Raw genomic sequence first — 15,505 nt, forward strand, 5'->3', positions numbered from 1 at the left:
AGTCATAGACTATTGAATTGTGTGGACAGGACAATGTCATAGACAGAATTGTGTGGACATATTAACCAAATCTAATCTTTACACACTAATAATAATGAAAGTCCATGCATTGTTAATAATTGTTAGACATGTAATAATATATATGATATGTATTGTTGATAATAGTTTTGACATACAGTATATACTTTGTTGACTTTGGATCTAGTGTCCTAAGCAAGCTGAGGCAACTCAGCCTAGCATTCCTGAGTGATGTGCTTTGTCACTCATTAGTGCTGCTGTGTGAGAGCAAAGATCTGTCTGGCCTGCCACCAGAGAGAGGGAAGCTGGGGGGGGGGGGGGGGGGGGCAGTGGGGAGGAGAGGGACTGAGGAGCCGGGGGTCATAAACTCTTCATTCCATCAAGAGAGGAGGAGAAGGATCGAGGAGCATGTGGTTGGGGGGGGGGGCTGAAGAGAATGGTGGGAATGGCTCTAAGGGGATACAAACAAATAATGACCTATTGTGATGAGATGATAATATAGTTTATTTCAATAACCCACATGCTATCGCCTAGCATTCTGCCACTCATCTAATCTAAAAAAACAGAGTTCTTCAACTAAGCATCAGCGCAGCACTGTCTTATCTAAATGGATATAGAGATGACAGGATTGACAAAAATACTTCATAAATGTAACCTGAGGGCTTCCGGTTTGGGACATGTAGGAACAAGAGTGCGAATGAGAGTCTCCTGAGAACTTTGTCTTAACTACCTTAAAACTCCTTACTATACACGAACTTACATCTAAGAAATCGTTTCATTGGTTTATTTTGACATTTGCCACATTTTTTGTTGTTGCTGGAACATGCCAAAGGAAGATACTGAGCCGAAAAAGCCCAACCTAAGACCAAGTGGCAAGATAGCTAACATGGCGACTGCTGCTAAGGCTAATGACCTGGCTACGATGTTGGCGACAGAAATGGAAAAACAACGCGAACATCTGAAAGAGGACATGGCAGGTTTGATTAAAACGTCTCTGGCGCCTATCCAAGCATCCATAGCGAACTTCCACGAAATGGTGAATACATTGGGAAGGAGAGTCACCGCGGTGGAGACTTCAACAGGCGGAAACATTGACGCCCTGTTCAAGGCAGAGAAAGCCATCACGGAATTGCAAGCTCTAAATGCTACGCTGGTTGATCGCGTTGATGACCTTGAAAACCGGTCTAGAAGGGTAAATCTTCGTATTATAAATGTGCCAGAGGATAGTGAAACAGGGGACGACATGGCTACTTTTGTATCCACACTTTTGAAAGACACCATGGAGAACCTATTCTCTACACCGCCAGAACTGGACCGCACGCATCGGGCTCTGATAAAGAAACCTAAAAAGGGTCAGTCACCCAGACCTATAATCGTAGCCTTCCACAGATATCAAGACCGAGAGCGAGTTCTGCGTTGGTCAAGGCAGGGCAAGGCAATATACGAGGGTAATACACTGAGGTTTTACCCTGACCTTAGCTATAATCTCTCCAAAAAGCGTGCAGCCTTCAAGAACGTCAAAGCGGCTCTCTATCGGAAGGGAGTTCAATTCAGGCTACTCTACCCTGCGCGTTTACGCGTGACCCATGGAGGGGAAACTTTTATGTTTGAAACACCAGCGGATGCCGAGACCTTCTGTGGTATCCTGATATTTATGTTGCACTACCTGCAGTACCAATCCACACCACAATAGGTTCAGTTGACCTTCAGGGTCATTAGGTATATTGAGTTGATGAAATACTAGATAGAAAAAGTAATAACCTGCTGTTTGGATGCCCTGTCACGTTCGTAATGAAATAAATGATAACTACGATTATCGTGAGTGATTCAGTCTTTAAAACACTGAAGTTACCACATATTGGCGACGAGGATACTGGATGGATGGAATAAGTGCCGGTTTGAAGACGGATGCTACTGGATGAGTTCAGAGGGCTGAAGGTGGGACGAAGTTGCTAACAGATAATTCGAGGGGCTAACAGTGGACCGGAGGATTCATAGAGACAAACGCAAAGATGACTACGGTGATAGGCACCCTTTCTGCCTTTGACGTGAAGGAACAGACATGGGAAGAGTATTGTGAGATACTAGAGCAGTATTTTGAAGCCAACGGAATTGATGACGGAGAGAAGCAGAGAGCTATCCTCATCAGCGTGGTGGGACCAGCCACATACAAACTCATAAGGAATCTGGTGAGTCCAGATAAGCCCAGCTCGAAAACATACAGTCAGTTAAAAACTTTAATGAAAGAGCACTTCAACCCCAAACCGAGCGAAATCGTGCAGAGATATAAATTTGACTCGCGCTCCCGCCAGTCTACGGAGACCGTCAGTGCATACGTAGCAGAATTGAGACGATTAGCACATGATTGTAACTATGGTACTACACTGGAACAGATGTTAAGAGACCGCCTTGTGTGCGGTATTAATGATGACAGGATTCAAAGACGCTTGCTATCCGAAACAGACTTGACTTTTGAGAAAGCATTCAAAATTGCAGTAGCTGCAGAAGTTGCTAGTAAAAATGTTGAAGACCTACATAAGGCACCGTTAGCATGCAACAGCATGAAGACAGAGGGAACGTTGAAAAAGGAGGGAGAGTGGAAAAAGAGAGATAAAGAATGCTATCAATGTCATGGGAAGCAACACAGCGCAGCTGAGTGCAAATTTAAGGAGGCAAAGTGTCACTGTTGTGGGAAAGTAGGGCACATAGCTAAGGCTTGCCAAAATAAAAATAAAGAAGCTGCACGACCCATTGAAAAGAAAGCATACAGAGCTGAGCGGCGTTCACGTCCACATCGATCACATAATGTAGACTGTGGAAGGCAGGATGACGATAGATCTGAAGAGGAAGCATTCACATTAGCCTGCATGAAAACGGAGACATCAATTCAGAGAATAAAACCGTTTGAAGTGACTATGGAAGTGAATAAGAAGACAGTACATTTTGAAATTGATACAGGATGTAGTGTAAGCATAATGAATGAGATGAAGTTCAAGGAGATGTGGAACGAGAAGCAACGCCCTCAAATAAAACAAACAAAACTTTTACTTAAGTCATATACAAGGGAGAAAATCAAAGTAGCGGGGTAGCCGAAGTTGAAGTAAACTATGAGCGGCAGGTGAAGACATTGCCCCTAGTGGTGGTTAAAGGTACAGGACCTAGCTTGTTAGGAAGAGGATGGCTAGAGGCTCTAAAGCTGAAGTGGGAAGAAATAAAAAATGTAAGAACAGAGGCACAGAGTCTACAGGAAGTGCTCATGAGAAATGAGGATGTCTTCAAGCAAGAGTTAGGCATGTTGAAAGGCATGAAAGCAACCATTCGAGTGTCTGCTGAAGCACAGCCTAAATTCTATCGGCCCCGCTCAGTTCCTTACGCCATGAGGGCAAAAGTAGAAGAGGAGATAGATAGGCTGCTGAAGGAGGACATTATAGCTCCCGTTAAATACGCTGAGTGGGCTGCACCCATAGTTCCTGTCTTAAAGCCAAATGGTTCGGTCAGAATATGCGGAGATTACAAACTAACAGTTAACAGTGCCTCCTCACTAGAGCAATACCCTATTCCCCGCGTCGAAGACCTATTTAATACTCTGTCAGGAGGGAAACAATTCTCCAAGCTCGATTTAAGCCACGCCTATCAACAGATTGTAATGGATGATGCCTCAAAGAAATACTTAACAATAAACACACACCGAGGCCTGTTCACCTACAATAGGCTCCCAATCGGAGTTTCATCAGCGCCCGCCATTTTCCAGAGAACAATGGAAAACCTGTTACAAGGCCTTCCAAGAGTAGCTGTGTACTTAGACGACATTATTCTGACTGGGAGAGATGAAGCCGAACATCTGAGCACGTTGGATGAGGTACTTAGGTGACTGAAAGACGCTGGCCTGCGACCTCCCGGTACAGAGTAAGGTGAGAGCCATAGAGGAAGCTCCACCGCCAACCACAGTGACTGAGCTAAAGGCATATCTGGGTCTGTTGAATTATTATAATAAGTTCCTCCCTAGTCTCGCTACAAGCTTAGCCCCGTTACACAAGCTGCTGAGGAAAGATGTTTCTTGGACCTGGAACAACGAGCAGGAAGAAGCTTTTCAGAACTCAAAACAGTTGCTGAAGTCAGCTAAAGTCCTAGGTCACTATTCAGTGGACAAAGACTTGGTGCTGGCGTGTGACGCATCGCCATACGGAATAGGCGCCGTACTGTCACATGTCATGGAAGACGGTAGTGAAAAGCCTTTAGGCTTCATGTCACGCACGCTAACACCAGCAGAGAAGCGCTACTCACAGCTCGACAAGGAGGGGTTAGCTATCATTTTCGGGATCAAGAGGTTTCACAAATATATCTACGGACGAACATTCACAATCAGCACTGACCACAAACCACTGATATCACTCTTTCACGAAAAAAAGCCAGTGCCACAGATGGGGTCACCAAGAGTGCAGAGGTGGGCAACACTCCTGAGAGCTTATGAGTACAAAATCATATATAAACCTGGGAAGGAACATGCAAATGCAGACGCACTGAGCAGGTTAACACTGCCACAAACAGGGGAAGAGGACGACAGACCAGGTCCTCATGTTGGAGGTCATGGAGGACCCACCTATCACGACAACACAGGTTAGACAGTGGACAGCTAAGGACGAAACACTCTCCCAAGTGCTAGTCTGGTGTCTAAAAGGATGGCCAAGAGAGGTGGATACAATGTACAAACCCTACAGTCAGAGAAGACTGGAGCTGAGTGTGAAAGATGGGTGTGTGCTCTGGGGGGCGAGAGTGGTCGTTCCGCAGAGAGGTAGGAAAGACATTTTAAAACAGTTACACCACACACACCCAGGTATATCTAGAATGAAGGGCTTAGGACGTTCATACGTTTGGTGGCCAGGATTCCGAAATTGAGAAAGAAGTACAGTCCTGCCATACGTGTCAGGAAAGCAGAAATCCTCCAGCAGGAGCGCCGCTACACCCATGGGAGTGGCCTGAGACACCCTGGAGCCGACTGCATATTGATTACGCCGGTCCTTTTCTAGGGAAAATGTTCCTTGTCATTGTAGATGCACCCTCCAAATGGATTGACGTTGTAACACACTGGCTCGGAGTATGTACATTCAGGGGAGACCAACGCAGTGTTGAAATAATAATAAATGAATTTATTAAAGAAAGTTAAACATAAACTAATATTTCGGAATAACGATAAGGGTGAGGTGCAAATCAGTGTAGTGTTAGTTACGCAAAAGTGAAGTGTAAGTCAGTACAGAGAAGAAGGTAACGCAACAAAATGAATGCCAAGCCGGGAGGAGGAGAACCGCCTGGAGTGCAGACTGAGCCGATCTTAAATATCACTCCCAATCAGGCACACCTGGGCACACAGGGGAAACAAGCACCCAGGCACGTCAGTGCCAATGGGCGGAGTTAGGACACAGCGGCCTGGGCCGTAACAACGTGTATCCAGCAAGTACAGCAACAAGTCAAATTACCATTGAAAAGCTCAGACAGTGCTTTAGCATACATGGCCTGCCCCAGACCTTAGTATCGGATAACGGAACTTGCTTCACAAGCCAAGAGTTTAAAGCATTCCTGAAACAGAATGGCATACAGCACATAACATCCGCACCATTCCATCTGGCATCGAACGGCCTAGCGGAAAGAGCTGTACAGTCGTTCAAACAAGGAATAAAGAAAATAAAAGGAGACACTTTGGAAACAAGAATAGCTAGATTTTTGTTCAATTATAGAATCACACCGCAAACCACGACTGGATTGTCACCAGCTGAAATGCTTATGTCCAGGAGATTGCGCTCCACACTGGATCTTCTACTACCTGATGTGAAGTCAAAGATACATAAGAAACAACTCAAGCAGAAAGAACAACATGACACACATAGTAAGTGGAGGAGTTTTTCTCCTGGTGATGATGTGTACATCCGAAACTACAGTCATGGACCCCGATGGATACCCGCGGTCGTTGAAGAGAACACAGGACCTGTATCCTATACAGTACAGACCGGAGATGGACGAGTCATGAGACGCCATGTTGACCAAATCAGAAAACGGCATACAACAGTGAGCAGTGAAACGCCCATTCCCGAGGTGACTGTGGAGTCTACCAGTCTTCAGGTTCCAGATCCAGTTTTGGAGGCCCTGCCTGCAGACTCTGCTGTCACTACTTCGGTCCGAGAGAAAATGACTGTTCCTGAGACAGCCCAAGCATACCCTTCAGCTGTTGAACAGCCAGATGCAGGAGTAGATCCACTGCCTGAAAGACTTTGTGAAATAGTAGTGAGATCTCTCAAGCAAGAGCAAGAATGTGCTCTGGGACTCACTCGTGCTCTGGGACTCACTCGAAGGATGGTAGTCTACCCACCTTCCTAGTTGTTTCTAATTCTGTTCAACTAAAAAAAAAAAAAAATAAGAAAAAAAGGGAAACGTGACAGTTTGCCAGAATGTGTATGTTTGTGTTAACTGTGAGATCAGACAGTCTAGGAGTGTTTGATGTTGATGTAGTTTTGCTTTCTGTGTTAACAGGATTAAGTACAATGTCACCCATACAGTACAATTGGGATTAGTTGGGGGAATACGTGATGTTTAATCACTGGAGTAGTTTTTCTCTTAAGGGGGAGGGATGTGGTATCCTGATATTTATGTTGCACTACCTGCAGTACCACTCCACACCACAAGAGGTTCAGTTGACCTTCAGGGTCATTAGGTATATTGAGTTGATGAAATACTAGATAGAAAAAGTAATAACCTGCTGTTTGGATCATAGACATAATATACATAGACGCCGCATTGGCTGCTGGAAACAAGAAATGCGGCCGCCATCTTGGACCGGTCATACTCCTCGTTGCGTTGCAGCAGAAGACACAAGATGACAGCACTGTGCAGCATGTTCCTTCTCAAATCGGCGGACCATACTCGGGGGATTTACTTTTCACAAGTAAGATTTAACATAACCGTACTATTGGTTGTATTTTGTGAATAGAATATTACCAGAGAGCTGAGAAGGAGCAATCTTTGATATTACTGTATGAAAATCGTAGCCATCTAGCTAGGCTATGTTTACTCGGTGTTCACCCGGCTATGAACTTAGACTTGATAAGTCATATTCCATAACACTGACTTAGATTACAACTGACACAAGAAGGCTATTGTAGAAATAAATCATACTAGATTTGGCCGGCGAATTTTACACAAGTGGCACAGACTAGCCTATTGGGCAATCGCTAGCTGCTACTTGTAGCCTAAGTGTGTTGGTGGTAGCCTGACTATTTCCTGAATAAAGTAACTTTTCAATAGCTCAACTTCTTTATTTATCAAGTAGCTTAGCCAGACAAGCTACACTTTTCTTGTCATGTGAAATTAGCACAATTTAAAGTAGCTTCCTATGTAGTGAACTAGCCTACTGCTGTGTTTGTGTTTGACTGGGTGGTAGTTTTGTGTAGTGTTTTATTCATGGCAGAGTAACTGATAGTTTAGCTCACTAAAATTTTGAAGTAGCTTGCCCAACACTGTATAATTCACATGTCATTTACCCTAACAAGAATAAGATGCCTCTCAAATTCCTTTTCATTCATTTATTTATTATTTTGTATCTCTCCAGAACAACTGCCTTGTTCAAGAAGACTGTGAATGAACTGAACGGTCTCCTCACACCCCTGGAACTGAGGAAGGTGCAGCTCTTCATTGTAGTACTGCAGGGCATCGGCTACACTGTGACTGAATGTTTGATTTATGAGCTCCACCTTCATCACCTGCATTCGCCACTCTGTGTCCCATTTTCCCATCGTCTGGTTGACTCAGTCCTCTTTTATGGAGTTTACCCAGTTTACTATGCCATCTTATTTGCCCACCTGCTGTCTGAAGCACTTTTGTTCTCAGCCAAAGTGTACCCAAGCAATTTTAGCAAGGTGGGAACATACAAAATGACATGCACCAGTTGTCGAAATCATAGAACCAACTGCATGACGGTAACTCTGTCTCACTGAGCCTGTGAAGACACTCCCTGATTCTTTACTGATTGCAATGAACGGGTTGATCTTAGCAGTTTCTAAAATGTTTCTTAATTCCTTTTTATTTAATCTCTTCATTGGGGCTGGAACCTTTCTGTGAACTGTAAATAACAGATGCTGTTGATGAACCCATTGACACTGTACAAGTGACAAGTCACCTTTTTGTCTTGAATTGATGAACTGTTACACTTACTATGCCAAACCAATGTCTGATTTTTAAGGATCAGAAACAAACCTACAAACTTGCACTTTACAATATTTATGGAACTTGTCTAACAAATGCTGTTGATATTGAACCCAGTTACTCCATTTCCTTTATGCCACACCAATGTCTGTTCATCACTTTATTTTTGATGGCACTGAACTGAAAATGTTAATGGATTTTTTTCTGTAAATTTAACTCATTAAAACTTGTATCAAACCAGTTTTTGTCTATGCTGTCAAACGTGGATTAGTTATGTTCCCAGTTTTTATATTGGATGTCATCACTTTATAATATATCATATATCAGAATATTCTATTACTGTTAAGCCCACTATGAATATACACACAACCATGTTTCCTGTATCATACAGCTTTTCTACTGGGAGGTTTACAACTTATTCTGAGTCAATTTACCCAAGTTTGTCACTAAACCACATAGGCCTACTTGGAATACCCCTCAGATGTCTGAATGGCACTGATCTCACTTAAATGTTTATGGAACCTTTCTGTGGACTGTGAATAATGCTGTTGATGGAACTTTTCTGTCAACTGTGAACTATATTTAACTCATCAAACTAGTTTTGTCTATGCTGTCAAACATGGATTATGTTCCCAGTTTTGATATCGGACGTCAGGTCACTTTATCATATATCAGAATATTCTATTACTGTTAAACCCACTATGAATATTAAAATACGCTAAATCATGTGTCCTGTATCATAGCTACATGTATGACCTTTGCAGCAAAAAAAACCGCGTGAGAATCTGTTCGGTATTCAGTGAGATATGATTAATTAAGTGCGCTGACAGCTCATCTCACCGGCCAAACAGATTACACTGAGTGGAGTGGATGACCGGTCCAAGATGGCGGCTCCAAATCTCGTCAGCGCTAGTAAGGAGTGCGGCGTGAGGAGATGCGGCGTCTATGTATATTATGTCTATGGTTTGGATGCCCTGTCACGTTCGTAATGAAATAAATGATAACTACGATTATCGTGAGTGATTCAGTCTTTAAAACACTGAAGTTACCACACCTTCTACTCCCAAAAAGTTGAGAGAAACCTCAACACCTCGGCCTCTATCGAACAGGAGGACTAACGCAACATCCACCAACACCGGGTAAAGTAAGCTAATGGCTACATCTGAGACGAACTAGCACTAAGTCGCCTACTGCGGGGCTAGGCTCCAGTTATGGTATGCCGTGGACTGTTAAGGCATGTTTCAGTTTGTTATTTTTATTTTATTATTATGTATTCTTAGTTTTGTTCTTGTTCATAAGTACTTTGAATGTATAGGAGTTTTCTTCACTATTAGGTTGACTCAGGGGCTCTCTAGAGAGTAAGTTTTTGATAACGAGTTTTTGGGAGCGTTTAGAAAAGGGACGAATCCTGCGTGCTGCTAATTTAGCAGAGATAGGAGGGGTTGGGTTTATTGGGGATAATGGGGTAGGCTGGACTTTACATTCTAGTTCTGTTTGTCGTTGTCAACTTGTTGGATTTCACTGTGTATTATTACTGACTTTAATGGTGTTAGATCAAGGCATGACACGTTTTGTATGTAAAAGGTGAAATGATCACTATGTGCAAATCTGTAGGACTTCTGTGTGGCTATGGCTGATAGGTTAAATGTTGGCGGATCAACCGTCAGGTTTACATCGTGGAACGTTAAAGGTCTTAATGGCCCTGTTAAAAGAGGTAAAATACTCTCTCACATAAAAAATCTGAAAACTGATATTGCATTTCTCCAAGAAACGCACTTACGTAATGCAGATCAACTACGCTTAAAGAGACATTGGGTGGGGCAAATATTTCATTCTAGCTTTAACACCAAAGCAAGAGGTACAGCAATAATAATACATAAAAGAATTCAGTTAACTTCATCTACCTATATATCTGATCCACAAGGCCGTTATGTTATAGTATCTGGGCAACTCTTTCATATACCTGTATTACTGGTGAATATATATGCTCCTAATTGGGATGATGCTAGATTTGTGCAAATGGTTGTTTGTCAGCTACCAGACCTTAACACCCAGCTGTTGATTTTAGGGGGAGATTTTAACTGTGTTATGGATCCAAACTTGGACAGGTGCAAACCTAAAGTGCAAACTCTCTCTAAAATGGCTTGTAAGTTTTCAGAATTTTTCAGCCATGCAGCATGTGTGGATCCTTGGCGCTATTTTAATCCTCAGAGTAAAACGTTTTCATTTTTTCCTAACGTGCATCACACATATTCCAGAATAGATTATTTTTACATAGATAAGAAACTTTTGAATTCAGTGGAGAAGGTTGAGTATTCCACTATTGTAGAATCAGATCATGCCCCCATACTAATGGATCTTCATTTTCAACAAAACTACAGTAGTCGTCCACAGTGGCGATTTAACACCACATTACTGTCAGATAACACATTCTGCACTTCAATAGGTATAGCCATCAATACTTTTTTGGAAACTAACAAAATGGATTCTGTATCCCCATCATTGCTATGGGAGACACCTAAAGCCTATCTTAGGGGAGAAATAATAGCTTATTCTTCTCATCGTAATAGGGAAAGAAAGAAACAAAAACAACAGCTAATGGATGCCATATCTGATTTAGATAGTAAATATTCCTCCTCTCCAAGTCCATCTCTTTATAAAGAGAGAATATCATTACAAACTCAGTTTAACTTAATTTCTACCTCTGAAACGGAACGACTTATTATGAGATTGCGTGGATTGCATTATGAACATGGAGAAAAATCAGGGCGTCTTTTGGCACATCAACTTAAATCTAGGTCAGCAGCACAGATTATATCAAAAATTGAAGATGCAACCGGTGTGTTGGATTCACGATCGTTTTGCGTTGTGTTTTAGTTCTGGCGGGTTGGCTCTGCCAAATTTTAGAAGCTACTACTGGGCAGCAAATGTCCACAAAATAGCGTACTGGATTCAATCTCCAGGTATAGACTGGTGTGAAATGGAGGGCATGTCATGCATATCATCATCTCTCCTTGCCCTGGTTTCGTCTAATCTTCCTACGAAGATGTCACATTTTACATCCAACCCCGTGGTAATATCTACTCTCAAAATATGGTCTCAGTTTAGGAGGCAGAACAACCTGAGGGGAACTCTTCTGACTTATACTCCGCTGTGTAACAATCACAACTTCTTACCTGCCAAATGGGATCACACCTTTATAGCATGGTATAGAAAAGGGATCATGAGGTTCAGTGATCTATATGTGGATGGAACCTTTTCTAGTTTCAATGATTTACGTTCCAAATATGACCTCCAACAAAATGACCTATTTCGCTATTTTCAAACGCGTCAATTTGCTAAGAGCCATAGTCCGCAGTTTCCTAGCCTTCCTAATGAGTTACTTGTAGATTCAGTTTTGAAAGTTCCTTTTTGGTTGAGGGGTTTTACTGCACACTCTTACACAATGATCATGTCAATGGACAATGCCAAGCTGGTCAGGATCAAACTTAAATGGGAGAAAGAACTTGGCACTGAAATCTCTGAAGATACTTGGACTGAAGCTCTGAAAAGAGTGAACAATAGTACTTCTTATGCAAGGCTTAGTCTAATCCAGTTTAAGGTGGTTCACCGCTTGCATTGGAGTAGAGCGAAGATTTCTTCATTTTATCCAAATGTTGATAGTAGCTGTGTCAGGTGTCGTGTTAATGTGGCAGATTTGACACACATGTTTTGGTCGTGCCATTTGCTAACAGGGTACTGGTCTGAAATATTTGATGTGCTGTCTAAAGTCCTTGGAGTCACTTTACAACCTTGTGCAATGATAGCATTATTTGGTGTAGTATATGAGGAAACAAGCATGACCAAGATACAACTCAACATCATAGCATTTGTTTCTTTGCTGGCACGAAGGCAAATTCTGCTTCATTGGAAATCTAATATACCACCCACAGCAGCACAATGGTTGAAAGATGTAATGCTATTCTTACATTGGGAGAAGATAAAATTTGCGATAAGATGCTCAGACAAATTTCAGTTAGTCTGGGAACCTCTTTTGACATACTTTGGTAATCTTCAAGAGCTTCCCAACACATTGATGGACTAAATACTGTAAGAGTTCAGAGATAGAGATTAAGGCATAATTTAATAATGATCATACAGAGTCATACAGAGCTTTGAAGTCATGTTGTCCCTCATTGAAACCCTATTCATGTATCTGTGTTTTAATTTTACTTAGGTGTGTCTATTCATAGACATTTGTAACTAAACATTTCCTTTTCCTTTATTATTTTATTATTTTCATTGTTGTTGTGTTGGTCCAGTCGGGGTGGGTGGGGTGGATGGGTGGGGGGTGTTTTGTGTGTATAAAAAGGATAAAAAGAAGAAAAATCTTTTGTAACTTTGCTGATAAGTCATTGTAAATACTCATGGTTTTTCAATAAAAAAATTATAAATAAATGTAACCTGAGAGAGGAGGCATCATGTTCACAGCGTGGACATGGGATTGCTCAATACCTCTCCGACTCCATGCTTTGTAAAATGACTCTCTGTAAGCAATACACATAAAGTAACTACCATTTTGCTTCTCAGTGGGCGAAGTGTCGTGAGTGTTTATGCGAGTGTCTAAGATTGATTTGCTGATGATGTGCATGAAAGGGTGTGTCTAAACAGTCTGGGAGAAGCTGAGACGTAGCACATTGTGCCTTGGGCCCCAACCAGCCAGCTGTTCTGATCCAGCAGACAGGAGGAGATCTCTCTCATGTGGCTCCCATAACTTGCTCTTAACATATGTCTGCCATCCTGGGCATTGGACTTCGGAGATTCATTGCAAACACATTTTCACCCATGAGAACAAGAGCTGTCTGTTCAAAGAGCATGCCGTTCCTTCTACAACTAATCAATACCACCTTGAAGATTAAGCCTCACAACATTCATTAAAAGTGACTTTAAGATAATAAGTGTAGGAAATCTCGCTGGGAAAGGCTGTGCTGCATCATAAATCTAGGAAGTGTTTTAATTTAGCTTTTAATTTGACTTCCCCCACATCAGATAACTGCAATCTCGAGTCTTGATTTCACAAAAGAGCCTAAAAAAAAACACACACACACACACACAAGCACACACACACTCATGCATGCACACGCACGCACGCACACACACACACACACACACACACACCACCCTTATCCTGATGAGATGAGTTTCGGTTTGGCTATTTTTACAAAAACAGAACTTTCCATTTCCAGACATCTGCTGATAGAAACACAACTGAATGTTACGTACCCAGGGTAAATATTAAATATGACTTTTTTACTTGGAGGAGGAAAATGTTACACCATTTTTGAGTAAAGAGAGTAGCCGCACACTCTCTCAATAACCAACCTTGGCCAAATGTCAGTTATGAATAGAGATAGAGGAAGAGAGAAAAGAGTGTGTGTAGTTACTCTCTATTTTATTCGTATCATCCTGCTCAGCAGCTCTATACTTTTTACACATTTTTTTTTTAAAGAAAATGCACTTACTTATAAGTTCCAAATCATAAGCTGTTGTTGGCTTACGTGAAGGGTTTACATGAGACAACCCAACATCTTACAGAGATATCTGCTGACATCTAGTGGTGATTTAGTCAGCTTTCTCAACTTTAGTTTTCCAGCAAAAAGGTAACTAAAAAAGAGGTCAAATGACTGCTGTGACGTAAATGTGTTTCTGTCATATGATCTTATAAACTGCTCTTGTCTTGTGTATTGTGTAAACAACACTTAAAGCATAACTCCAGATTAAAAACAACCTAGGGTCTATTTACGGTAGTTAACAAGGTCAAAATTTTGATTGAGAGCAAAATTAAGTTAATTGGTGGAGTTTTGATTAAGACCGTTTTTTGCATTAACACTGAATGGGCTTATAGTGAAAGCTAAGGGGGCAAGCTAACACATTAAAAAACAAACGCTGTTTTATACCACTGACGATGCTCAAAATATAATTACACTTCTGGTAGTGTGGTGATAGCCTGGAAAATCCAGAAAGATTAAGGGTCTGGCCACGAACAATGTAATGGCCCAACTCGAGGGGCGGCACCAAGTATGCATTTAAAAATCTCACTGCACGCAATTGGATAACACTAGACCAATGTTTACTCTGAATGATTCCGGAATTCGACACAATTGGATAACACTACGATCAATGTTTACTGATCTCCAATGTTGCAGCCAATACCTCCATGGTTGCAGTGGTGTCGTCATCAGTTTAGCTCGCCTCTGGCCCGCCTATATCAGATACGCCGATTTGATTGGTCCCCCAGGATGCAAGGGGTAAAAGTAACGTGCATCATTGCTCATTGCCAGAGTGTCTCGCAGAGACAATTCCATTGTGCTCTCGCAAGATTTCTCTATTTCTAGGGGAGTGTGGTGAGGGTCCCTACAGACAAACTGAAGTAGCCTATTGTAAACTTTTGAAAGGGTAGGCTACAGATATTTTATAACAAGACCTGTATCTGAAGGAAACAAATTGCCTAGCTTTGTGATAGATAGATAGATAGATAGATAGATACTTTATTGATCCCCAAGGGGAAATTCAAGTCTTCCACGATCTTTGATCTCGCAGTGCTGCAGATCTGGCTGAATCGTACAATACAAACATGCCTTACCTTCAGCCAACACTAAAAGAAGTCGAATGATTTGACACTACCAGAACACGAAGCCAGGCAATTTGCTTCCTTCAGATACAGATCTTGTTATAACCTCTCTGTAATTATATTTTCAGCATTGTCAGTGGTAGTAGTGTTAATTTCGTCAGACTAGACGAGAGGAAATATGTTCGTCAACAACCTTTTTTTTCCATGACTAAGATGAGACGACGACGAGTCCTGAAACACTAACTTATCTTAAGATGCATTATTGTTGACGAAAAAGGACGAGACTAAAATGTTTTGCATTAAATAAAAACTAAGATAAAATCTCTCTTCATTTTCGTCTACAAAATGAGAAGACAGAATATCTAGCTGTTACGTTTTCAAAATATTCCGAATGAGTTCATGCTCCTGTAAGCTATTCTACTTGCTGTTGCTGCAACCCTGTGGCTGCAACACGAAACTACATGGAACAAGAACACTGGAGATTTCTGCCAGAGTTAAGCTAACTACCTAGTTTTATGACACAATGCTACATACCCAGAAGTTGAAGCTTCTCTCATACAAACTAACATCCCCCAGAATGTCCATACGAAAATGTTTAGCATGTAATGTCAACTATTTGACTAGTTACACTGATGATGCAAAGTTTGCTAGCAAGTAAGCTAATATGGAAAGTTCGCTAGCAAGTTA

The sequence above is a fragment of the Alosa sapidissima genome, chromosome 4 (assembly GCF_018492685.1).
Source record: "Alosa sapidissima isolate fAloSap1 chromosome 4, fAloSap1.pri, whole genome shotgun sequence".
NCBI lineage: Eukaryota > Metazoa > Chordata > Actinopteri > Clupeiformes > Clupeidae > Alosa > Alosa sapidissima.